The 27,708-nt window shown below is 30.1% G+C and overlaps 1 protein-coding gene across 5 annotated transcripts in view; it reads left to right on the forward strand.

The window, feature by feature from the left end:
• The window catches only part of LOC129980850 (homeotic protein antennapedia-like), a 788,317-nt gene that overhangs the window by 478,468 nt on the left and 282,141 nt on the right, over positions 1-27,708 (forward strand). For all 5 annotated transcript variants that reach the window (XR_008785259.1, XR_008785261.1, XR_008785260.1 and 2 more), the window contains one exon: positions 5,260-5,365. The gene's annotated coding sequence lies outside the window, so the exon portion shown is untranslated. The remainder of the gene's footprint in view (positions 1-5,259; positions 5,366-27,708) is intronic.

The following is a 27,708-nucleotide window of genomic DNA, read 5'->3' on the forward strand; positions in this document are numbered from 1 at the left end:
AAAAAAAATCAGGACAGGATTATTTCTTGAACTAGTATGCATGTCTAAGTTCACTTTTAGTCAATGTTACCATTCATTCAGTATTCCCAAATATTGAATCGGAGTTTATGTTGTATCATTTGATTCTTTCATTAGCAGTAATTTATTTCCTGTAACTCTCAGTTCACATAAACTGGATTAAGTTTATTGTCGCTGTTTATGATTATCTTTAATTCTCCCCAAATCACTCCTAAATAAAGAGACAAATTCACTTGCGCGCATCATATTTTACCCCAGAGAAGACCCAGGGCCCACCTACAAGCGTCCTTTCATGTTCAGGAATTCGGGACGCCAAAGGGGTTGGGGTAGTCTTAAGCAAACCAAAGTTCGTTGAATTGATCTCGTGACCTTAGGGCCTCGCAACTATTTCTCGAAACATTCTCTGTCAACCGCAGGGGGTGGACCGGAGAGAAAATGCCTTTGGGGTGGGGTAAAACGGGTACGGGACAGGGCTTATGGAGAAAGGGCGGAACACTCATCAAACACAATCACAACAGAAATCAGAATCGAATCCCCCGTTCCCTTGTTTGCTGCGGATGCTAAATTGAGTATCCGATGACCTACATTGAGCTAAGTGAGAAGCCTCAGCCCTATTGAATTCCCACTTTCAGGTCAAGTATCGATTCCCGCGATATCGATTCTGAAGAAGGGGGGGGGGTATGGAATGGAGATGCTTTTATGCTGCGTCGTCCCATTCGTTAGTTGTCAAGGGGTACAACTCTTTCGGGCACTGTGTTCTCCAAAAGGAGGAATAATTAAGGGTCGTATGATACGGTTACACTGATCGAGACAAATCTTCCTACGCAGGGAGCAGAATTCTTGGGGAATGTCCTCTGGAGCAGGGGGATTACAATCGTGACAACATCCCAGACGTCATTAGTAAGGGCCTATTTCTTGGTTTTGTTTCAACTTTAACATATGCTGCTGTTTACTAATCCATTTGGAGGACATATCGTTGAGATTCGCTTTCACTCAAAAATGGGAAGAGAAATGATGTCGAACCTGCTTGGCTTGCCTTTTATTTTTAACTTCATGTATTGAAGTTTCTGACTATTTTGTTTTGTCTTGTCCCAAGAGAAAAACTTTACGGGTCTATCATTCTTTATCTGTTTTTTTTTTGTTTTTTTTTTTTTTTTAGAAATTCTACAGTCATGGAAGAATCTCATTTTTTAAAACTAATAAATACTATTTTGTTAAAATTATATTATAATGTTTTCTTATAATGAGGTTAGTTTTTTTTGTAGTGATTTAGAGATTATGTAATTATATCTAGTAGGATTGTTGTATGCAATACAAAATAAAGCAGAGTTTAATCCCATCAAAATAAGCGATTTCATAGATTTATGAATTCTTAACAGATATAATGTCTGAAAAGGCAGTAGTTTAAACATAAAAATGTTATACAATCTAAAAAAAGCTTTTGCATCAAACAATTAGAAACGAAAATGAATGGCCTTGAATGCTTTTTTTTTTTTTTTGTAATGTTCTATGGTTGAGGAAATGTGCCATATATTTGTGAATATCACATTCGGATAAATAATAATAAAAAAATAAATAAAAATAGAAAAATATTTTTTTTTCTAATTTTTGAATTTTTTATTGTCGAAAATATACATAGAATATTTTTTTTTCTCATTTTCTATAAAATATTTTATTTTCGACTTTCAAAAGAAGAAGAAAAAAAAAAATGTTGGAACCGCAAGGAATTTTTGTATGAATAAAAGTTCATAATTAAGAATTCCTTAATACTCACCTGGGGTGTTTCTTTAATTATCCATCGAGTTTAAAAATAAGTTCTTAAAAATATAATTCTTTCATATTGGAGATTTTGATCTGAATTAATACTTTAAATAAAAATAATAATAATTTAAAAAAATACTTTTTACAGAGCATAATGTATTTTTCATCTTTTTTTAAGTCTCACATATTCTGGATCTTTTTGTTTCGAATAAAAAAATTGGAAAATAATATAAAATTAATTACCTTATTATTTTATAAGCAATCTTATTTGACTGTAGAAATTATGCCTGAAATAATCTCATTGGTGACCTCCAATTTTAAATTTTTAAAGGTAATAATTAATCGTCTTTAAAAAATTGAAGTGGGCGATAGTATTTTTCTCAATGGTTTTCCGTTTAACCATTGTCTAAACCATCGATATTTGCATAAAATTGTAAAGTATCTTATCACTTAGATAACAAGATAACTACTTATTGCTTATAATTTTGTAGCATTTTTTAGGGTTTGTGACGCATCATTTTTCCAAGTAAATATTTTATATTTTAAGTATCTTATTAAAAATAATTTGCTCCAGTTAGAAAGATATAATTATTTGCTAGTCTCCCCCCCCCCACCCCCCGAAAAAATTCTTATGGGGTCTAAAGAGATTGAAATAAATTGGAAAAAGTGCAAGGAATCAACTAATGTGAATTTGAATAAAAATGCCTGTAATTGTAACAATATAAAATGAAAGTTAAATATTTTAATTTATGATAGAAATAGATTAAAAATTTGAATAGGTATGAAATATGCTGCTTTAACATTTTACACCAGAAATAAGAATCAATCTATCTTATATAGTCATTTATATTTCATGGAAAAAACATTTATAAATATTTTATTTTATGAAACCCATCTCAATTTTTTTCAATAGTCAGATGGCTAATCCATTTTTTATTACCACTGATTAATTAATCACATTTTATAGAATGTTAGCAAATTCCTTAAACTGGATCTTAAAATATTATTTAATAGTTACATAAATTTGAAGATTAAGAATAGAAATCATAGGTAAAAATTCAAAAATATGAAACTGTATCGATATATCATCATCCATGCTGACAGATATTCATGAAATCTGTCCCAAAACAAATTCTAAAAATATTTTTTTATTATTGATCTGTTCCTGTAACTACAGAATAAATTATTCATGATGGATTAGAATTACTTTGTGATTTTGAAGTGTAACTACTGTATAAATCTCAAATGCTGCTGCGAAAAATAAAAGAAGGTATGTGCAAAGCATGAGAAAATCCTCTTTGGCACGAAATAACATTTGCCTTGAATTGAGTTCCTGAATTTTGCTCCTTTATTTTCTTTTCTTCTAAGAAAAGAACCTTTTCTATTATTATGATTATTTTTTTCACTCACCTCCTAAGTCAAATCGAAAAAAGACGACAAAAAAAAAAAAAAAAAACTTTCGAAAGGGAAAAGGCAACCATTGTAAAGCTCAAGTCACGCCTACCGACATCACGTGACTCTACGCGTTTTCTCTGAAGACATGGGAAATGAAAATTCTACAGAGAAAGAAACCCGAAATAAAAAGTAAAAATCTCTTCATTTATATCTGTAAGAGGAAAGCAGAAGGAAGAAAAAAAGTTTTTCTTGAACTTTTCCCCGAGGATTTGATCTTAGACTTCGGCTGGCGAGAAAAGATCAAGGCGTTTTGAGAGGCGTGGTCCTAATATTAACTAACGTTACTTCCACCAATCACGCAACGAATGAATCACTGCAGCTGAAATGCCACGCCTATCAATGGAGGCGGGAAAAGTGTGATTCCTCTTTTGTCCGCACGGTAGCGCTCACGTCAGCTAATAATATGGCTGCACCTGATTACATTCCCTGCTTTGCTAGTTGGAGTGGGAATTATTTCTTTCCATTACAACACTATATTATTTTTGAAAATTTTTTTATCAACTTATTTTTTTATAAAAGAAAATATATTTCAACCTGTAAAAAAGGAAATTTTAAATAGCATTTGCAAAGCAAGGAATAAAAATTATATTTTTGCTTAACAATTTTCAGTTTGAATTGTGATAACATAATTTAAAAAATGTAGTTGATGGAGTAGGCGTTACAAAGAAAAACATACTAAATTTCAAAATAACTTCTATAATTATTTGTATGTTTAGAAGTTGCATCTGATATTTTTTATCATTCAATTGCTTTATTAATGCCTGTTTTTTTAAATCTTTTTTTATTCATAATAATATTTAAATTTCAAATGAATAAAAATTAATAAATAAAAAAATTTCTTCATTATTTTATATGAATTTTTCATTTTGCTAAGGGGCATAACATATTTAACTAAGGGGCTTTTTTGACGATATAAAAGATTTTTTAAAGAGAAATTATTGAAAATTTCTAATTTCTTTTTTTATTAATCATTTATCATATCTACCTGGAATTATATTATCATTTCCATATACTATATGAAATGGTGCACTCGTCCACTTCAAAAATCTTTCCAATTGGAGCACACGTTACAGACAAACGTATCAAAAAGTGAATAGATAAATTATCTAAATACTTAAAAATGCTTAAGTTGAAAAGTAATACTAGAAAGTTAAGGATTTAAAAAGAATTTTCGGTATTTCTAGGCATTTAAGGCGTTTGATAAATCATTATTATTGCTTTTTTTTTTGTTGCTTCCTTTCTTCTGATTTTCAGAGCAATTTTAAGCTTTGCATTTTATTCTAATAGATAAATTTATATCCAGTTTTTATTTTTATACAAAACAAGAAAATTAAAGCTAGTTAAAATGTCATCTTGTGTACAAAGCATATAAATTTATATGCATGCAATGCATATCCAAAGTAGGCTAGAGAACAGGCAATTTAAACGAATTTTTCGAACGAATTATTTATTTTTCCTCTTCTTCTTCTTTTTCTTTGATGTTCGTTTTTTTTAATATGATTTAACTCCACTATGCATTGTTCTTAAAACTGCAGTCTGAGTTAAATCATTTCTCAAGTTTCAAGTTAAAGAAAAATAACGTTGAATAATCATATAACCCGCAAAATCTATTCATAATGATTGGCATTCTCACCAGTATCAAGGTGCAATTTTTTTCATGGAAAAATTAAATTAATTTATTTTCGAAGCATTGTACACACAAAATGATTATTTATTTATATTTGGGGTGTGTGGAAGAGCCGGGAGGGGGGTGTTATTGTGCTAGATCTACACTGAGATTCTTGCTACAGCTTTTGGAAATTCTGCTTTATTTTAGACTGAATTTTGTAAAAATCGTTCTAAAAAGATAAATTCTTGTAAAAAATTAAACAAATATTTAAAAAAATTGATTTTAAATCAAGCAAATAAATAAAACGAAGCTTTTGGTAAGAATACTTTCAATTTATTTTCTCACTATTGAATTAATTAATAAATAATACTAATATTCCGAACAATAAATGTGAAATATTCTTTTGTTATGTTTAGATTCTGTAATGGACATTTTAACTCCAGCTACAGCTGTTTCCCCAGGCAGCTGTCCTGGTTGAAGGTCTGCTCTAGTTTAACCGCATCGATTTTGCACGTAATTAAGGTATGACCTTTTTAAAAAATATTTTTTTCCCCTCTTCTCGCCTATCTCAATTCTTTTATTTTTTCTCCCTTCTTCCGATGATCAAACCGTTAACTTTTTCTTCTTCGATTAAATTAGTATGGGTAAACGATTAAGCATTGTGAAAATTTTCTGCTCCGGTTGAATATCAGTTTTTTTCCCCCTTTCTTTTCTTTATTTATTTCATCGATTTTTTTATTTTTTTTGTAAGCCGAATGCTTCATTAATCTTATCCAAGTATTTAAATAAGACCTGTGTTGTTTGCAAGCAGCAAATATATAGACTTTTTTTTTTTTGTAAAATAAGCTTTTATTGAAATTTTGGATGGTTCTTAATACATACTGGGGTCACCTTTATATTCTAATACTGTTATTTTTAGTAGTATATGTATTAATAAGTACAAATATGTAATTAGTAATACATATGTAGATAAAATAACTAAATATATATAAGTAACTATATTTTGTAAATAACAATATTCTTTCTTATTTACAAAATAAAGTAGTAAATGAGAACGCTCGCTATAACTAAAAATCTAGTAACGCTTGGAAGTGCTTAATCAAATTTTCTCACAGTTTGTGCGAAGTAAAACAAATCAATTTTATGACACATCAATTCAACATAAAAAAAAAATCCATTTAAAGTAACACATCAAAAAGTACCTCTCATTTCTAAAGAAATACCTTATTTATATCGTACCATTTGTAAATGCTATGTCATATTAAGTAAATTGAATTTTATTTAGCATGTTTAAGGAAGACATGATTATCTCCATTTTGAAACTGTTGAATACATCATTCATTGTGTTTAAAAAGTTTCTCCAAATATTAATGCTTTCTTCTCTGTTATTATTATTTCACTACATTTAAATAATAGCGCTAGAAGAACAAAAATTTTCAATACATGAATTAAAAAAAATCTATAAAGAGAAAAATAACTACAAATAAACAAAAGAAATAAAACTTGCCACCTTTCCTTATCAAAGTAAGAAAACCTACTGTTGAGAAATAAATTATGATTCATTGAAATATTTTTAAAATTTCATTCGCAATCCGTTTAAATGAATACAAATGCTGGCTGTTATATTTGTGCCATCATTCCACAAAAAGATAAGCACTCACCAATAGCGCAAGTAAAATTTTTTTTCTTCTTCGTGACACACGATATGTTTATAATAACTTTGATCTCATTGTTATTGTTTTTTAAAATCCTGAAATTTTAAAAACGTCATGGCCCAAACTCAAATAATGAGCAAAATTCTCTTATCATTTAATACCTTTGTAGATAACTCATTGTTCTATATTTTAACAGTATATTATCAAGGATTTTTTAACTATTTTTATCGCGAAGTTTGTAAGCCACCCTTGACCGCAAGCAAACAATTTGTTCGCGTGATAATACATTTTGTACTATCAATATAATTATCCAATAACAGACATTACGAAAAAAATAACATTAAAAACCACACATTTAAGGTACGAATTACTGAGCGTGGCATTTTCTTCAGTTATTTAACGCGCCATTGCACACTTGATTTTTCCTAGCCCACCACAGACGGCTGAAAGATAGATGAGTCTCATGCACAGTCTAGGCAGGGAGGGCCCAGAGGGTGGGCTATCAGGTGATCCCTTTAATCAGTGGGAAGAACATCAATGGGGGGGGGATATAAAAACGCTCCTTATCAAAGAGATGCGTCGCCTAGCAACCGTCCTGAAGACCTAATTAAGAGAAGTGTGGGACTGAGATAAATTGTCATCACAGCCTAAGAAGTCGGATTTCCAACTTCCACTCGTGTGAAGAGGGGTGGAGGCAGGTTGTTTATTCTGGAAGGCAATTTATCCCGGCGGGAATCCTATGCTGAGTGACAGGGGTTAAAGGGAGATCTTTTCAGCAAGATTCCGAAGTGTCTCGACCACCCCCTCCCTTCTATCCACCAGCTTGGGTGATGATGAGATAACGGAATGTCGCTGGATGACTCTAACAGTGGCATTGATGATGTAGAAGATCTTCCTTCCATGTCTAGTTTGTTCCTTTCGAGTTGGAGAATGCAAAAATCCATTTATGTTCGATGATAATTAACTTTCCTAGCTATCCGTTGGAGTGATGACAAAATATTCGAAATAAATTACCACAAGATTACCACACGATGAACTATAATCATGAATGATTTTCGGATGACATATATAAAGAAAATAATGCTAGAAAAGGAATGATTGATTCGACTGATTTGTTAAATCCTGTTTGTGCAATTTTGGACCTATGCAAGTCATTAGAAAAGAACATCGTAGCTTTATACCATGATTGGATAATTTGAAATGCAGTGAGGAAAATAATTTATCTGCTTTATGAAGTATTATTTAATATACAAGGTGCAGGATTATTCGTATTTCATTCTAGTTGGCTTCTTTTGGTTTAGCGAATACAAGAATCCATTCATGTTCGGTGATAATTAACTTTCATAGCTATCCGTAGGAGTGATGACAAAATATTTGAAACAAACGACTGCAAGATTAACACGCGATAAAACTATCTTTACGAATGACTTTTAGATTACATTTAAGAATAAAATAATGCCATCAAAGGATAATTGATTCGACTGTTTTATCAAATACAGTTTATCTAATTCTGAGCAAGTCATCGGAAAAGAATATTATAGCTTTATACCATGATTGGATGACTTGAAATGCAGTGAAGAGAACCATTCATCTGCTTTATGAAGTATTATTTTATATACAAGGTGCCTACTCTAATCAGCACAGAGTATTATTTTATATACAAGGTGCCTACTCTAATCAGTACAGAGTATCATTTTATATTCAAATTGTCCAATAAAATCTGTATGAAATGTCAGTTTACATATGGAGTGCCCATTCTAATATGGAATGTCATTTTATGTATAGGATGTTAAATATTATCGGCATGAAATGTCAGTTTATATACAAAGTATCCTTTCTAATTGACGTAAATTGTCATTTTATATACAGAGTGTTCAATCTAATTGTAGCCAGATAGCTAATTTTTAAGCCTTTAAAGGAAAGCATTTTCTTCTAATTGGAAAGATACTTTAACCGATGAAAAAAAAAATATTTATGTTGGGTGAATCATTATGTCGTCTTCTGAAAAAAATAAATAAGTCCAAATTGTTAGGAATTCCCTTAGTACTAAAAAATTAGAATACAAAGAATATTTTACTAAATATGATTAACAGAATTGAGAGACTTCAAAGAAGATTAGAAATCATAATTTTACAGCAATATATTTATTGAATGAAACTAAATAAGATATAAAACTTTTTACTCCACTTAAACGATTTTCCCAAGTGATATTACAGATTTATCTCTTAACAGTTAAGAAATCACTTTAAATTCTGCGTCATGTGGGCTTCCCCCCCCTCACGCTTTCCAGGCTCAAATTATTGTAATTTTGTCTAACAATCATTTGTTAAATATTAAAAAAATAATGAAGAAATCAGTGCTTTCTATGGAAATTTTCCATTTTTAGTTACCCCTATTGAAAAGCATAGAAAACATTCTCTTACCTCCCCCTCCCTCCTTTTGACTTTGGCCTCTGGCCTCTGCATAGAGAAGACGTTACGCTGCTTATCGATCATAGATCTATAATATATCTTCAGAATCTTCGTTAAGAAAAAAGAAAATTGATTTAATCCTTAATTGATTGATTCTTAAAATTGATTAATCCTTAAAAAGAACGATGAAAGATGCGATTCAACAGAAATTCTCCTGTTTATTTATAGTGGTTAATATTATATGCACGTTTACTGGAATTAAATGTAAATTCAGCAGAAAGTTCAGGGGAAAATTCCGTATAAAAATACCTTAATTTAAATTTCAGAGATAACAAATACTTTTTTTTTTATTATTATTATATTCTCCGGAAGAATTTGCATAATTAATGTGTTTAAAAATCGTTTAAAAATATATGTTTGTATCATAACTCCAAAAGAAAAGACTGCGTGTTCAAATCATGTCCGGGTCACCAATGTGAGGGTAATATATCTGTATATTGCTGTAGATACTAAATTCAAAATTAGAATCATACATTGGACACTACCTGTGGAAACTGTACGTCTATTGTGCATTCAACTAACTTCGAAGAATACAATCAATTCATTTTTGTAAATAAAATATAATTTGAAAAAACATAACGTTAGTTAAAGAAACAGAATCAACTCAAATAACATAAGGAAGAAAAAAGAAATTAGTGCATGAAAATAGCAAACGATAAAAGATATATTTTTACGTTTTTCAAACGTGCATAGAGAAAAATCTCATGAAATACTGTTGCTGCATATGTCTGAAAAATCTATTAAAACGTTATCAATATAATTAAACACATAATTAACAATATATTTATATAATGAAATAATAACTTTCAGTATATTCAATTGCAATCAAGAAGGATAAAAAAGTATTTGTTTAGAATTTTTCATTGCACTGATCAATTGTCTTTCAAATACAACATTAATGCCATAAAAAATCAAGGTAAAATCGAATCACTTATTATTGCAATCGTTCAATTTTTGATAATTGTTAATGCATTGCCATCTTTCTCTTAACCGTCCACCATTTTTCTTCCACTTTCTACTTCTATCCTAATTCGTCCATCAATTTGATTCTTAAATGTCTTATTACATCATTAATCCATTCTCTTTTTTTTTTAAATTATTGATGGAATAACACCTACGCTCTTTGAATATTTGGAGCAAAGATACTTGGAAAATTTCATTTATAATTATTTTTATGAAATATATAATGCATACTCTTCTTTTAAAAGTAAAATTTTTAATTAACTTCTTCTCCATCATCAAGATGAAAAAAAAAATCTAGTTCGATATACTTTCCGTATATTTTATGTATATTAATGCTTAAATACAAATAAATGTTTGTTTAATGTAACAAATAAATGTTAACATAATTTTAACAGATAATTTGCGATACAGCTTTCCTTCGATTATATATATATATATATATATGAACACATAATTTAAGCACTGACTATTAGAATTGCCCCTTTTTAAAACAGTTTTTATTTACCTGCTTTGTGTATGACAACCTGTTTAATAGTTCTATTTGGGCGTATTTGACTAAACATTAATTTTAATTATGTGCAAAATTTCCTAACTTATACAAAAGTATAGCTTTCTGCGTTCTTTCTTTTAGTCAAAAAAATTCATATTGTTCTGAAAATTTAATAGGAAATATTGATTTAGTGCTTTATAGATATATAAAATAATGCCGTTTCACTCATTATAAATTATTCTACAAATTGACAAAGATTTCTAAAAAAGATTTTTCTAAAGATTTTCAGATTGTCTTTCTACGAATTTCTTGTGTATTCAAGTAAGAAATCTAAGTGCGTTATTTCTCAGAGACTTTAAAATACATGCGCACGGTTTTACATCATTAAGAAAAGGATGCAATTATTATTGGCAGCGATTTTGCGATCACTCAATTACCTGCTTCCTTATCACTTTCGTGCTGAATATGCATTTTCAATGCATTCATTGGTCGAGGACTTTTCATGCATGAGATATGTCTATAAATGTGCATAATGATATACTAAGCTAATGTTTATTTCAAATAATTGGTTTAAAAAGTAGTATTTTTCAAAGGGTTCTAACCCTCTAATGTTTCTGGTAGCTGAAAGAGTGTTTAAAAATTTGTCGCAATAATTCAAAGAACCCCATGCATCATTACATAAATGCCTTTTTGTTTTTACGCCCACGACAATCTTCATTTTGAATGTTTTATAGCAGTGTAAGTCATTTAAACATCTTCCAATATTATATATGTAATGCCACTTTAATATTAATATTAGAGGCACACATTACAGTTCCCATACAGTTACCCTTATATTAGCCTTATATTACAGTTATATAAAACACTTTGATGATAAACATAACAAGGACACGGGAAAAAAAAATTATTATTTTGACGACTGAAAAAATGAGTCACCTTTTATAAGGCTAGTAGTTTTCGATGTCAATATGTAAGATAAGGATTTTTATGCCATACAATGGCATAATTATAATTATTAATATACTTATTTTATGAAGGTCATTTTTTTTCTCGGGTTTTCAAGGGCCACAAAAGAAATTTAAATGTAGAGAACAAAATGATTTTATTACCAAAAGTTAAGTCAAACATGATTACTTTTCAACTTAATCGCCATGGAGATTCATGCATTTATTATATTGGGCCAGGTTCTTCCGAACCTCTCTTCGAAAAACATTGCCGCAGCGATATGAGATAGGCCTTAACTTTTCTTGAAACCCCCATTAGACAGAATTTTCTTTTAAAAAAAGAATACTTGGTGGTTGACTATGACTAAAATTCATCCTCCAAAATCACAATTATGGCATGATGGTTGGTCATCTCGTTGCCTGGAATTCGAATACCTTGATCAACTCGTTGTACAAGCACTTCTGCTGCGACTGTTTTGCGTCTTTGTCTCTTTTCATAGAGAATATGGCTTAGAGACGATGATTTTCAGCTCTTCCTAAATTAAAGAACTAGCTAGGATCCCTAAATATAAATTCTAGACTAAGGAGAAGTTTAAAAGAAATGCTCAGGTCCAACATCATTGACGACAAGATTCTTCGAAGAGAGCATCGAAAACCTGGTCCGTCATTATGACAAATGATTGAATATTCAAGGAAATTATGTCCGAGATTAGTCAAAAATTTTAGAACTAACTTCATTTTGTCCTCTCCTCTTCTCTTTTATATTTTCCATAAAACTCTTTATTTCTTGTATATGTATCTTATTATTCATAAAGCTCTTATTTCTTGCATATTCATCTTATTATTCATAAAGCTCTTATTTCTTGTATATTCATCTTATTATTCATAAAGCTCTTATTTCTTGTATATTCATCTTATTATCCATAAAGCTCTTATTTCTTCTTTTTTTTTTCTTATACATTTCCATAAAATATCAGCTTTTTGTTTAGCTTCATCGTATAGTGAACATTGCATTTTTTTTAATCAGTGAGGCCTAAAATTTTATTGAAATTTATGAATTCAGTGTTCAGACATTATGGTAAAAATAAAATTCCATGCGTTGTGCGATGAAAAGTCCAAAAGGCACAATAATGAATATTCTATAGTCTTATTCTGAAGTTCTATTCAATAGGAAAACATGAATACGAAGCAGCAAAACAAAGCCGAAACATACACAAGGACAACACCTGTAGTAAACAGCAACGCGCAGAAAAATGCTGTTAAACGATTTCACCACTACAAAGCGCTCAGAAAGAGCTCGCTGGAGACTTTGCTCAATTATTTGCTTGAGCTCAACTCAAGTACCCTCTACTAAACTGAATACTGATTTTTTTATAGTTTTCGTGACAGGATGAAGAAACTTCTAGAAGAACATCGTATCTTCGTACCAATCGAGATATAATTAAAATTCTAATACTTTCTGGAATTTTAATTTTTTCGCCAAGTTTGTAGTCAAGGTCGGGTGTCGCTGCTTCGTCATCCTTTCAGGAGTTTTTAGATCTCTAAAACTATCTCCCTTAAATTGAAACTATCTGCACAAGGAAACAGCATTACAAACTCGTAATAATATATATATATATATATATATATATATATATATATATATATATATATATATATATATATATATATATATATATGGTTTCATTTACCTAGCTTGTTGATTTTTTAAATATTCACTGACATATTCTATTTTTTGAGAGGAATGTTTCAAAATTTAACATGGATCAAAATTTTGGAATAGGACCGCATGCAGAATTGCGCATGTCTGTCATATTATCTAGCTTGTTCCGTCTTTAATTTCTTGAATTCACACACTCACGGAAAAACAAATAGAGTTCTCTTTGATGCGCATATTTAAAAATTTCTCATGGATTCAAATTTTGAATAATGGATCAAATGTCGAATTTCACTTGCCTGTCATATTATCTAGCTTATTACGTTTTTAATTTCTTGTATTTATATACTCATGGGCAAATAAATAGACTTCCTTTAGGCTAATATATTCTAAAATTTGACATACATCAAAATTTAGGTGTAAAGACCGTATAGAGGATCTTACATATTTAGTTCGTCCTGTTTTTGAATTGCCTTGTTGTCAGATAGAACTACAGAAAAACATCGTTTAATTTTATTGTTATTTATTTATTTTGTTTCAGAGACATGTAGATGTCGAGATTTCTATAAGTATGGATGTCAAACCTTTTGAGATTTAAAGTACTTTGTGTTTACAAGAAAGAAAAATGTTTATTAACGGCCATTGTAATTTTAGATTAGCAGTTAAAACTAAATATCTCGATATTAGTCAAGACCCAAAGCATCCCATGAAGACAATAAATGATAATCATTGATAATAATTGTTGAATAATTGATAATCATGTTAATAAATTCAATTAATCAGGTCGCCAATTAATCTTCTCATTAGCTCTTTTAAAACTATTTTCAAGAGACATAAGAAATGTTTGTCTCCGTAAATATAATGGGAGGATTGCTGAATCGGTCATCAAAAAGATTCTATTCAAGTGTATTTGAAGTTATTTTTTTCAGTCAAAAACCCTTTAGCAATAGTATTTCAAGCTGACAGTACATAGTAAGTTTCAAGGTATCAGATGGATCATATTACCGGAGATCCTAAACTCAATTGCATCGCACAAATTGATTCAAAATTAAATAATCTTTGACTTAAACATCCGGCTTTTTGAAGGGTCGCTTTTATCTGATGGTAAGATCTTGATTTTGGAACCAGAGAGTTGCTAATTTGAAACATGATTTTACCAATTAACCGTTATGTAAGGAAGTTAAGTTCAGGTTAAAATCACCAAAGCCAAATCTCCTATCGATGGTGGGAACAGAAATTGGAATAAACAGTTCAGGTGTTTTCCTCGTCATCAGGTCATGATTTAAGATTATGATGTCCGTCCCAAAATATCATCCGTGTTACTTCGAAATTGGGCATAAATATAAATAAAATTAATTGTCTAGCTTTATTAAATAGACTTACAATAACAGGCCTTTATCTTTCATTGAAAAATTAAGAACTATTTAAAAAAAATTTTGTTCAAAATATTTTTAAAACAAATTTATTCTGGAAGCAAATTTTTCCATCTAAATTCTCTGCAATACAGGACATTTCAAGACCACAGTTTATAAAAAGTTTGTTATTACTTAATTTAATTTAAGAAAATATTCTTTGAAATACTATATATTCGTCTTAAACATTCGACTTACAGATTAACGACGACCGTATCTTGAGATTTAAATTCTCTTTAAAAAAGTAATTGCTTTTAAATAAATTAGGTTCATATTAAGAATTATTTAGTTAGGCGTTTTGTTTCAAATTGTAGTCATTGTCAAATTCAGCTGCATTTACTATAAAGAATTGTATAAACGTTTATACTCTTACAGTAATAATTCAAGGTTTAGCTGCATGCAAAGATTGCGGCTGCAGAAGATATGCTAATTACCAATACAATCGTATCTGAATGATTCATGATTTTTTCAAATTAATGAATAAAACAAGAAATAGAAAGTTTCAAAAAGTCCTTTATCTCTTCAGAAGATAAATATCTCTAACGGCAAGAGCTAAAAAGAGACCGCAGCTCTTTTATCTTTGAGGATTGCATTGATAAATGACTTATCGACAGGTTCCTCGGGACTTCATCTCAATCGAAGGCTGTAATTGGTCTGATTATGCCCTTTCTTATCTTTTGAAACTTCACAAAGATCGTTTTAATGACCTACTTCGGCCATTGACATTTCTCTACAACTTGATTTAAATCTGTAGAAATACTCTCTCTCAGAATTAACCGTTTTAAATAAATTCTTTGAGGATTTAAATCGAAGTTACAAAAATAGAAATTTTGAAATTTTGAGAGGCATTTGAAAGACAAACATCTGAGAGGAATTCCTTTTCTATTCAATAAATTTATTTGATTAAATTCTAATAAAAGCTATTATTTAAGCCTTTAATTTCTTATTAAAAAGTATTACAAAAACGGTTTTTAAAAACATATTTTTATTAAATGGATATCATAGTAATTCTTTGTTTATTTTTGGTCTTTCATTTACAATATATTATTAAAAATATAATGGAATCCCAAAATCAAATTTTTCTGGGTTTTACTGCAAAGTTGTGTCATTGGTACAGAAATGAAATTTAGTACAATTAAATAATTAACTGAAAATTAAATTTTGAAATTAATAACATACTATATTTATATTGAAAATACACAGTCGTACAAAGTTTCAACACTTTAGCACTTCAGGAAATGTGTGGAAAGTCGGCAATCAAAGTTCAGTCTTTACAAACATGGCACAGATTATATCATAGTAATTATTATTATTTTTTTTTGTTTTTTTTTTGGTCTTTAATTTACAAGACATTATTAAAAATATGGAATTTTAAAATAAATTTTTTCTGGGATTTTTACTAGTTGAGGCCATTTTAATAGAATTAATATTAAATGTAATTAATTAAATAACTAAAAACTAAATTCTAAAAATATTAAAACAATGTATTTTCATTGAGAATACACAAAAGAACAAATTTTCAAACTTTTAGCACATCGAGAAGCGTATGAAAAGTCGGCTGTCTGAATTAAATATTTACAAAGATGACACAAGTCATTTTGTATGATGACAGAAGTCACATTACACGCTTTTGTTTTTGCACAAAAATAAAAGCGTGCTTATTGAAATAACATTGAATAATCCGACAATATTTCTAGTTAATAATAATTACAAGTATAATAACAATACCTTTTAACTGCAGATACTCTTTGAATCATTAATACTGACATATAAACAAAACAAGTTAAGTAAAAGGAGTATTCAATAGAGAAATTCTGACTTTCCCTGAACCATTCGTCTGAACACACACATAAGTGCACCTCACAAAATAAAGGTAAAGGTATGCATACAAGAAAATTATATGATATAGTGAACAAAAACAAAAGAAGATATAACATACTTATGTACAAGTAGAAGAAGAAATAAATAAAGCAAATATGTGAATAAAGTACGAAATGGAGATATATATGCTTCAGAAAAAAATAAATTATTATAAAAACGTTTAAATTAAAAAAAATAAATTTAAATTTAAAAGCAAATGGAAAAAGTAAATAAATAAATACAAGAGAATAAGTCAGAAGAGGAATTAGGGAAATTAAGCTGTTTGATAGAGTTCAGTTGCAATAAAATAATAAAATATTGTAATAAAATAAATATAAAGTGTATAAATAAATTTAAATATTGTTGAGTTATTACATTTTATATATATTTTTATGTCTTTATCACTTTTAATATCTCTGCCTTATTTAATGCAGCATACATCTCTGTTAGATGCCATCAAGCATGAAAACACTAAAATAACAATAAAAATAACACTTTACTTGCGAAAATTGTCTTTGATTTTATTTAAGCATAATGTGGGTTTAGCTCAATGTCTGGAAAGGTACTTGAACAATAGGATAAGATTACAAAGATACAAAGTAACTCTATCAACTATAATAAAGATATTAGAATGCTACTTGCATGTCTTCGTTACGCTTGAAAATGACACGTAAATGTGATATTTAACATTTGAATTACTCATTTTAAGTACAATCCGATGAACAACAGAAAACTCAATAGAAAAGAAATATGTGTAATGCTTTGAGAAATTTTTAATCCTTTGACGTTAAAGAATTAAAAGAAATTTATGGGAGGAAAATACTAGTAAGAAAAGTCTTTTAAAATCACAGTTGCATATGTAGCGGGAAAAAAAAGGGGGGGGGGGGATTTCTTCTCTAAGATTATTGTGAAGTAAAAGCATAATCATATGTATTCACTCACAGAAGAAACATTAGAAATTACAGTAATCTCTAATTTTCCATGCCTTTTAATACTACGAGTATTACTCCTATAGTGCAATCAAAATTGCGACAATGTGCGTTATTTGTTTTAAAAACCAGCGGAAGTAGTCTCGCCAAAGCTTTCTCGCATGATTTCTAATAAACTTATCATACCAAAGAATGCCTTACATGGCACTAGCATACAATAGTTACAAAATATTAATTTTTGGGTGTGGATTTAGCAGTTTTAATGAATCTATCGTGTCATCCTTGGCAGATTATTTGGCGATTTACCTCTGGCATGCGTTAATAATAGCCAAAAATCATATTTATATTTTAGACACTTTTTCTTCAAACTATTGAAACAAAAATTTGACACAAAACTGCACTTGCAGTCACAAAATCCCATACTACCTGTTTCTGAAAATGCAGACCAACAGACAATCAATTCGTAGTAGTATTTAGTTCAAAATTTGACAAGTGTTTACTCTACTTATGTTAAATCTGTGTACTGAATTTTATCTATCTAGCTCTCTTCATTTTGTAATAACCGTCTTAACTTATATTCGGACAGACGGACTTCCTCTGAACAGATTTTGCTCAAAATTTGATAGAAATCTGCAAATTTAGTGTGAAGACTGTATACCAAATTTTAACCATATAGTACAAAGCGTTTTTGAGTTATTTTACAGACGGACGTTTTTGAGTTACAGACAGACGGACATTTCTCAAAAATGCTTATTTTTAACTTAGTGAGGAGATTCAAATGTGGAGATTCAGAAAAATCTAGAGTTTGAATTTTTTTACAATTACTATATTTTCTCTATACTACGTATACGAGAAAGTAAAAAGAATAAATAAATGCATTCGGTCATTTTTTTTATCTAGGTTTTTTTTTCAGGTTTTGTTTTTACACTAAATTTATTTTAATAATTTGCGCAAGTACATTGTACTCAAACGATATTTGATGTTTTTCTTAAAGAATTTCAAGGGCCATAGTTATGGAACATGGGGAAAAAATCAATATGTCTACGTTCACAAGCAAAGACCCCCAATGTAACAATTTTCTTCATGCCATGTACTCAATTTTGCAAATGACTGTAATTAGGAGCATAACAAGACGTAACATCACTAATTTTGTTGTCCATCCTGCGGAGCTTGAATCCGAGAGCCACTTCTGCTGGTAGGGACGCTTTTTGTTTTATTTTTTCTAAATTTTCGTTATATTATAACAAATTAGTGAGTCATTATTTTTTTTGTGCTAGTGAAAATATAGCAGCGATGTTCGTAAGATGCGCTGTGAAAAAATAGATTTCTCATTATAAATGTGAATAATTGTATTGAAATGTCAGAAGACAATCACATCCGCATACATCAGCAGACTCTTGAGTATACTTTAGATATACTCAGGAATACGTCAGATATACATAAGATAAATCAGCAATGGGGTATACCCAAAACTTTCTAGCATGTCCAGAAAGGCTATTTCCCTCCCTCCTCGAAAAGTTGTTGACCTTGAGTAAGATCGCATGACAGAAGTAAGTACATAATAATTATGGTTGCATAAGGGTGCATGACATAAGTAAATAATAGTTATGGAAAACAGATCTTTAGAGTGAATCTGGCATCAAACCAGTGGAAGTGAATAAACTGATTCTGTCGAGTGAATATATACTTTTTGCGAACAAATTGATACCAAAATTTGACACAAAAATTACAATTGTAGTCACAGGATAATGCACCGAATTTCATTGATTTTAGTCCTTGCATTTATGAGTCATTGCTTTTAAATGCATACGAAAACACAGAGCGGCAGATGCTCAACTGTTTCACGGATTTCGTTCAAAATTTGATGAAATCTACAGTGGTGGCCAAATTTGTGGACACTTTTGAAAATCGTTACGTTTTCTAAGTTTGTATGCTAATAAAAAATGTTACATTTTACAAAATGCAAACTCTTACATATCATTTTAAAGAGGATTTAATGCTAATTTCAGTACAAAAGGCAAAATTTAAATTTTTGCAATACAAAAAAAGTTATTCTTATTTTAAGCTGAATAGCAAACACAGTGATGAAGTGGAATGTAATTTCTAAATTTTCTGACAAGTCACTGTTCTTGTTCTGGGAACTAAGCAAATATTAATAACTGCTAACCGAAGCTGACATCATGTTTACAGTTGGAACAAGTCATTATTTTACTTTATTCTATAGAAGAAAGACTGTTTTTTATGTAATAAAACTGAAAGTTAGAAATTTTGTTAAACTTTTTAATATATTGTAGGATTTTTTGTAAATATTTCTAATATTTAGTCAGGAAGCAATGAAATCAAATGAAAGAATAGATTGGACACCTAGAAAGAGAACTAAGATTATTTTGTTACATGAATGTGGTCCTTCCTATGCTAAAATTGCAAGGCAGGTGGGTGGTTCAGTGACTACATCTGGAGACCTAAAGTTTTGTTTACGATATCAGGAGATAATTTCTATAAAAAATAAATCAAGAAATGGCTGAAAAAGGTGCACCATATCTATTGATGACAGAAGAATAAAAAGACTATGTCTCCAAGAAAGAAGAATGTCATCAGCGACCATCAGAAGTCAATTGAATGATGCTGGCAGCTATGTCAGTTGAAGAATAATCAGGAGAAGATTATTAGATGTTGGACTAAAAGGTAGAATTCAACAAACAAATCCTTATCTTAATTTACAGCAGCGTATAAAAAGACTACAGTGGGCAAGGGAAGGCATTAATTGGACAGATGATTAGTGGCACTAGTTATATAAAGTGATGAAACACAGATATTGTTATTCGGAAGTGATGGCGAAAATATGTAAGACATAGAATAAGCGAAGAGCTACATCCTGACTGCATTCAGGCAACTAGGAAGAATTCAGTTAGTGTTATGATTTGGTCATGCATGTCATCAGACGATATTGGTCTCCTTCATGTTATCGATGATACATGAAATGCTTGAAAATACATTAACACTATTCTAGAGCCAAAATTTACATCTTCCATCAATGATTTCTTTCCCGACAACACATCATTTATTTTCCAGAGGGATTAAGCTTCTTGCCACACAGCAAAAATATCGAATGAGTGGTTTAGTACAAAGGACAGTGAATTGTTATCATAGTCACGGAACAGCCCTGATCTCAAAATTATTGAGAACTTATGGCATCGTTTGAAAACTCTTGTATATATGAAGCGTTCATCAAATTAAAGAGAATTAATTGAGACTATAATTGTTTCCTGGCATCATGCAATAACGAAAGAAGAGTTTAAAACTCTCATCAGCTCAATAATACATCAATGTGAATCTGTAATAAAAAATAAAGGCTACCCTACTAAGTACTGACAACTCATTGCAGTCATCAGCATCTAATGTATCTCAATAAATATTGCCACTCAACTTTTTTTGTATTGCAAATATTTGAATTTTGTTTTTCGTATTGAATTCAGCATTAAATTCTCTTTAAATGATACATGAGAGTTTGCATTTTGTGAAACGTTACATTTTCTATAAGCATACAAAGTTAGAAAACATAACGATTTTCAAAAGTGTCCACAATTTTGACCACCACTGTATATTTTAAAATCTGTGCATCAAATTTTATCTTATCTAACTCTTTGCATTTTGTAATAATCGAGTTCACTTTTACTCCAACAACCAGATAAACAGACTTTCTGAGAATAGATCACGTCGAAAATTCGATAAAAATCTACCAATTTGGTCGTATACCGAATTTCAGTCTTCTGCCTTCAAGCGGTTTTGATTTATCATGTTCATTTACAGACGGATGAACAGACAGACATAAAAACCGAAAGTGAGCTTTTCTAACTCAGGGATATTTGAAGCGTGGAGATTCGCCAAAATCTCAATTTTGAATTTTTTAATAATTACAATACTTTCTCCTCAATTTGTATACTAGAAAGTAAAAAGTGCAGATCTTTTATCTATTGGAAATGACAAGCGTCTCGGATTTATGTAGGATTAAGAAGAACAGAAAGAAAAAAGTGATTGTGAAGAGTGTGTTTTCTAAGAGTAGCAATAAAGATTTGTTTGCATGAGTGACAAGGAATAACCCAATCTCATCCTTGCTAATTAACGAGATATTATGTTGAAGATATTGAAAACTACAAAATCCTTGACAAAATGCATAAACTAAAAATAGAATGAAGTGGTCGCCTTTCGTTTCCACATGTGAGTTTTCAATATCTCGAAATGTGGGACGCTTGAACCTTTTGTTATCTAAACCACTTATGTGATTAATTATCGAAACCACAACCACTACGCTACCGTATTGGGGTAACGAGTCTTCCCAGTGATCTGGGCGTCCCGGGTTCGAGTCCCGGTTCGGGCATGGTTGCTCTTCATCTGTGAGGTATGTGAATGTGCTCCCTGTAAAAAGGGGTTGTGAAAGCGAGTGTGAAGCGTGAGTAGCTAAGACGTACTCTTGGCCCTAGTTGACTCTACTAAAACAAGAGACTCTCCTTCGGCTTAAAATCGGTGACTTCGTCAGCCGGCTTGTTTATGGCAAGTGTCATTAGAAACAGCAACCATTTACTAAGTAATTTCATAGGCATGCCATTACTCTATTCATCTGTTACATCTGGAGGTTCAGAACCTTACACTCAAGAACTCCATTGATAATCTCTTTAAATCAGCAAGTTGAAGTACCTGCAAAGTTTCACAATATAAACTAAGTCTTTCTTTGTCTTGCCACATCTCTTTTTACGTTTTTATGTGTGGTACTGTGACTTCACTTTCTTGTTCCTTATGCAAATTGTACTAATAATGAAAATAATACTGCTTCCTTAGCTTTGAACAAAGGAAAAAAATATGGGATTAAATATTTAATGAAAAACGGTGGAAATAATTTGAATCATATCGTAACAATTTTAAGTATTATTAAAAATTATGCAAAACCAAAAAAGTATAGAAAATTTTAAAATTCTTAAAAAATGTGGACCGCAAATTTATTGGCATAGTTAGAAATATTTTTTTTTTAAATTTTATAATGGATTAAAAATAATTTTTATGTAATAATATTTCCAGAAGTTATCGTAGAAAAACGCTAAATGTCGTTTAATTTAAAAATCCTTATTAAAATTGTGAAAAAAAAATCTCTAGAATAGATTTTTCTCATCATCCAAATGTATTTTTGGTTTGAAAATAGTTTCCTTTCGTTTGGCCTTAAGATCTTGATAAACGGATAACTATTTTGAGATTATTTCTTAAAAAAATTCATACTTTCGAAATAATGTTGAGTATTAACACATTAAACACGGAATGATTTAAAATAAAAATATAATACAAAAGGAATAAAAATAATATATTGACTTATTCCTTGAGAAAACAAATTGACTTATTACTTATAGTTAGGAAAATGTTTTGATTTAAACCATTATGATAATGTGTCAATTATATATTAATATCATTCAGTGATTTATAAAGCTGCAAAAATTACGCACAATACAAGCATGTTATAATTCTCAATTGTGTAATAATTAAGCTAAATAATATGAATTATAAAATGCATGATTAAAAGTTTTATGTAAGTTATGGAAAAGAAACTGAACTCATGTAAAATTTAGATTTATCAACTAACAAGGTAAAAAAATATTTTGATGCTGTTGTCTTTTTTAAACTGACCTCAAGAATATTTCATATTTATAAAAAAACAACCTTTGCCTAATTTTTTCTGTTTGTAAATTTGCATGCATGTAAATTCAATACCTTAAATAAATAAAATTTGATCGTGATTTTACGATTAAAAGTATAGTTCTTTAGTATAGTCAGTCTATCCGGCTGTCAAGTGAACACGACAGTAACAAAACATGAAAAGCTAGTTAGATATAATTTGGTACGCAGGTTTAATGTCTACAATATCGACCCGTGTCTAACGTGTTCCTTAAAGTTTCATTTTTATTTTTATTTTTTACATGCACTGAATCTTGAAAAGTAGAACTGATAAAGAAAAACCGTCTCCCTTTATGGAGACACCATATCAAAGGTAGCTAACATTTCCAGACACCAAACAAAAAATTATTTGTTGACGTATGTTATCAACTAATCTTTCAAAATCTTTGAAAATTCAATTTAGAAAATAAAAAAAGGAGTTTTACATTCTTATTTTGATGCATTTTAACAGAATACTTAACTAAAGATGAATAGGAAGTTCACCTTTACATTTACATGTTTTGTTGGGAAACGAAAGTAATATTTTTTTTCCAGGCATTATTTATACAATAATTTCGTTATTGTATTTGAAATTCCATCTAATAAATCATACTTTTTGTATCAAGTGTAATTTTTATGCATAACTTTTCTTGAAAAAAAAAATGGCATCTCATGATAAATAAAATCTATAATAAAATTTGTACAATTAAAATTATTAAAAAAATTGCAAAAAGAAAATGAAAGTAATGCTTAAATTTGGCTTTTGGGTTAATTTTTTTATGATACTATGTAATTTAGTAACAATTAATAACATCTAAATTTAATATGTTTTTAATATAAAATCTACATTTTGTAAAATGCATTAACACAGCGTTTCAATCTCTGAAAAAGCATTAATTCATCAGTATACAGTGTTTCTAAAATATATTATATCAGTTAAATTTTTAATAAATTTAATAAATACAATATTGTTTATACGAGATTTATAGGTATATAACAGTGTAACAAAATCCAAAGGTAAAAAAATAGTCAGACAAAAGAATTATAAGATAAGGAAAAATCACTAAAATAAACTGTTACACAATTACATCTCAGTTACCATTCAACGCACATGTTTTGTAAATGAAAATTCGATTGTATAGAGGCTTCATTCAGCAATTTTTTATCTTCATCGTGTATCAAGGTAAATTTCATCGTTATCACCATACAGTTGTATAATGATCCATACTAAAGTGAAATGATCAATATGAAGAGAAAATAGCGTATTGTTGTAATGTTTATGAGCTCAACAGAGAACCTATTGTGAGATTGAATGCTGTAGTATAAGTCATTTGCTCACTTAAAACAGGGATTTATTACATTGTATCCAACATCGGTTGTAAAGAAAAATATACTTAGCTACGCTGGTGAACAAAAAAGAAAAATACCTAATGGGCATGAACTTAACGAACCAAGAACTGAAAAAAAGCACAAAATTACTTGCTTACTTTAAACATTTTTTTACATTGCTCTCATGATCGGTTGTAAAGTTGAAAATACCGAAGGAAGGGTAAAATGGTTCAATAAGTAACATCTTTTTTATTCATCCCTAAAGATAAAACAGAAAACTAATGAGTGAGAATAAAAGAAATGATAAGAGAAATTAAAAATTGACCGCAATTAGACAGCGTCCGAGAAAACTATTTATTTTCTGAAACACTGCTTCATTTGCTTCCATTGATTACACATTTGTTTGTATAAGTTACTATCCATCGTTTAAGTATTTCAGGAAGTTTCTATCTTCTGTATTAATATTTGCTGACAGAATCACTGGGAAAACAAATACGAAATGCTTGCGATGAAAGCAACGCCTTAGAGCTCAGACACGACTTTTAAGCATTTATTATTGGAAAATACACTTATAGTTTGTAAAAAAATCTTTTACAGACTTAAAATTCAGTCGAAATATTGTGTTACAGTTTTTATGGAATGCTATAAATGTAAAACTCTAAAAGTAAGCCATTATGAACCAAAGGAAGTCGGAAATGGGAAATTCTTTTTAGTGTAAACCATTATATCGGAAGTTTCAGTTACATGAAAGTAAGAATCAAATGCGTCTAAGCACGCTTTTAAGAAAAGTCATCGGAATAACTCTCAGTTTCTAGATATTTATCGACTACGTCACTGACTGTTAAAAGACAGAGTTTTTTTAGGCTATTTTTCATCAGTTCTGCAAACATTTTAGCACAACATTGATGATGAATTTTACATACCAGGTGCCAATCTAGTTAGAGAAAATGCAGGCACATCCTGTTTGGTATTGTTGAAGCTTATTTCATGTTTTTCAAGGATGAAAAGGGGTTTGGTTTTGTAGCAAGAAAAGCTTGGTAGAATTAATCTAACTTAAATGAATTATGAGCAAATAAATGATAAGTTTTTAAAAGCATAGATTGTCAAAAGATCTAACTGTGAAAAAAATAGCATTCATGAAAAATTTAAAATGTTAATTATAATAATAGAAACCAGAATGTTTTCCTATCCACTTTATATAAATATGCATGCACACACCCACACACCACACACACACACACACACACACACACACACACACACACACACACACACACACACACACATATATATATATTATACACATTACACGTTTTGTTCTTAGTATTATTGCGTTAGGTGTCTTTTTGTGCTAAGTCGAAGGCGCTCTATATTTTTGTAACTGACTTTTTCTCCATATTTTGAACCGTTTTCGAGATAGTAACTCGAAATTGGTATCTCCATTAATTACCTCCGGTGGCTTTGTAACTGATTTCACTATATATCGAATTGTTACTTTATTATTTTTAAAAACAAAGTTTGTAACTATAGTTGGTCGACCTTCTCAAATTAATGTGAGATAGAATCACTTTAGTGAACACTCTGTATAAATCATGCAGATGAAAGCGCTTTTGCTAAACAGATGAATTTATTTCCTAACCAGTGACACGGATTTGGTCTTTTTGCTTGTTCTGTGTTGATAAGCTGTTATGAGCAGATCATGATCCTAACTCTTTGTTATTATATAAATCGGACATAAATTTACCTCTCTCGAGGATATCTAGTTGTTGAGAATCAGCTCTACACAACGCTTTGAAACACATTCAAAATTTTATCATTTATCTTTATTATGCACCTTATCTTTATTTGATCAAATATCTGAAAACTGTTCATTTTGGTAAAACATGTCCTTGTGGTACTTCTCAAATCTATTCCGCCTAAAGTATTTCGATATACTTAATACAGCGCAAACAAATAGTATAATATGGGAAATATCATTCACAGAAAATTTTCTTAACGTCCAAAATTTAAGAATTTTGATATATTTACTATGTTTTATATAAAGAGTCTTCATATTCTAAGATATTGAAGACATTGCCTATTAATTCATAAGGTTTTATTAAAATTTTGCATGTAAAAGACTAATGTTATGAAAAATGGACAATCAAATACTCTTTTGGGTATATTTGATCTTGACTATTAGTCATTTTTTTAAAAGCATAAAAATTAATTTTGGAACAAATAATAGATAATATATTTTATCTTATTTGAACAAAATAAAGTACAGGGTTAAATAAGTTAGAAAGTTAAATAAGTTAGAAATAAGTTATCCACTTCAGCGGACTCTAAAATTCGTTCTATTGGTCCAAATAAGATAAAATTTGAACTATAGATTATTCAGATGATGCGCTTTACATTTATTAATTAAAAAAAAATTTAATACAAAAATTTACCAATAGATGGCGCTGCAACAAAAATGGCATTTATTTGCATATATTGAAAATGTGAAACATAATTTGCTTTACAGCGCATGTCTATTACCATTTTTCTTTGGATAAAAAGAAGGCGGATTCTGCTCGATAATAAGTTTCTTATCTGTTCGTCATGCCTACGTTCCAAGAAAAAGTTCTACTGGGGGAATCGTTCTACTAGAACCAACAAAACTCCGTTGCAGCTCTAAAGGAATATCGTCGTATGAATCAAATACGAAGAAAGTCCAATGTTTCCAGGTACGTTATGCAAAATGATGCAGAAATTTGAAAAAACTGAGCAACTTCCCAGGGTCGAAAATTTTGGGACCGCGCTAGTTGAAGCCAGCAGTCAGTCAGCAGTAATGTGAGTTTGCCAGATGTTTCCCATGTTCTGGATATGCCGTTTTCAACTGTACGAAAAATCGTACGGTAGATTTTGCATTTTTATCCATACAAAATCAAGTCTGTGCAACTGTTGCAGGACAGGGACTTAGAGGTCCGTAAACTTTTGCACTACAATTCCTTGCTCCAATGGTGATTGACACAACTTGGCCATGGAACATTCTGTGGAGTGATGAGGCTCACTTTTGCCTCAATGGACAAGTCAACACTCACAACTGTCGAATTTGAACAGAGAAAAACCCTCACGTTATCCAGGATGAACCCTTACATCCTGAAAAAGTGACAGTATTATGTGGATTTATAGCTACCTTTATCATTGAACCGTATATTTCTTTGAAGAGATAACATCAAATGGAATCCAAACCTGTTCCATCACAAGACAAGGGTACCATGATATGCTGAGGGATTTTGTAATCCCAACTCTTCTCCAGCGTGGACAGCCTTCAAGACATCATTTTCATACAGGATGCTGCACCACCTCATAGTGATCGTCGTGTAAAGCGATTGTTGATACAACATTTCACAGAAGCACAAGTTATCAACCATCATTTCGCAATAGCATGGCCTCCTCGCTCGCCGGATATCACCTCTTGCGACTTTTGGTTG

Source organism: Argiope bruennichi, chromosome 8, assembly GCF_947563725.1.
Source record: "Argiope bruennichi chromosome 8, qqArgBrue1.1, whole genome shotgun sequence".
Classification (NCBI taxonomy): Eukaryota; Metazoa; Arthropoda; class Arachnida; order Araneae; family Araneidae; genus Argiope; species Argiope bruennichi.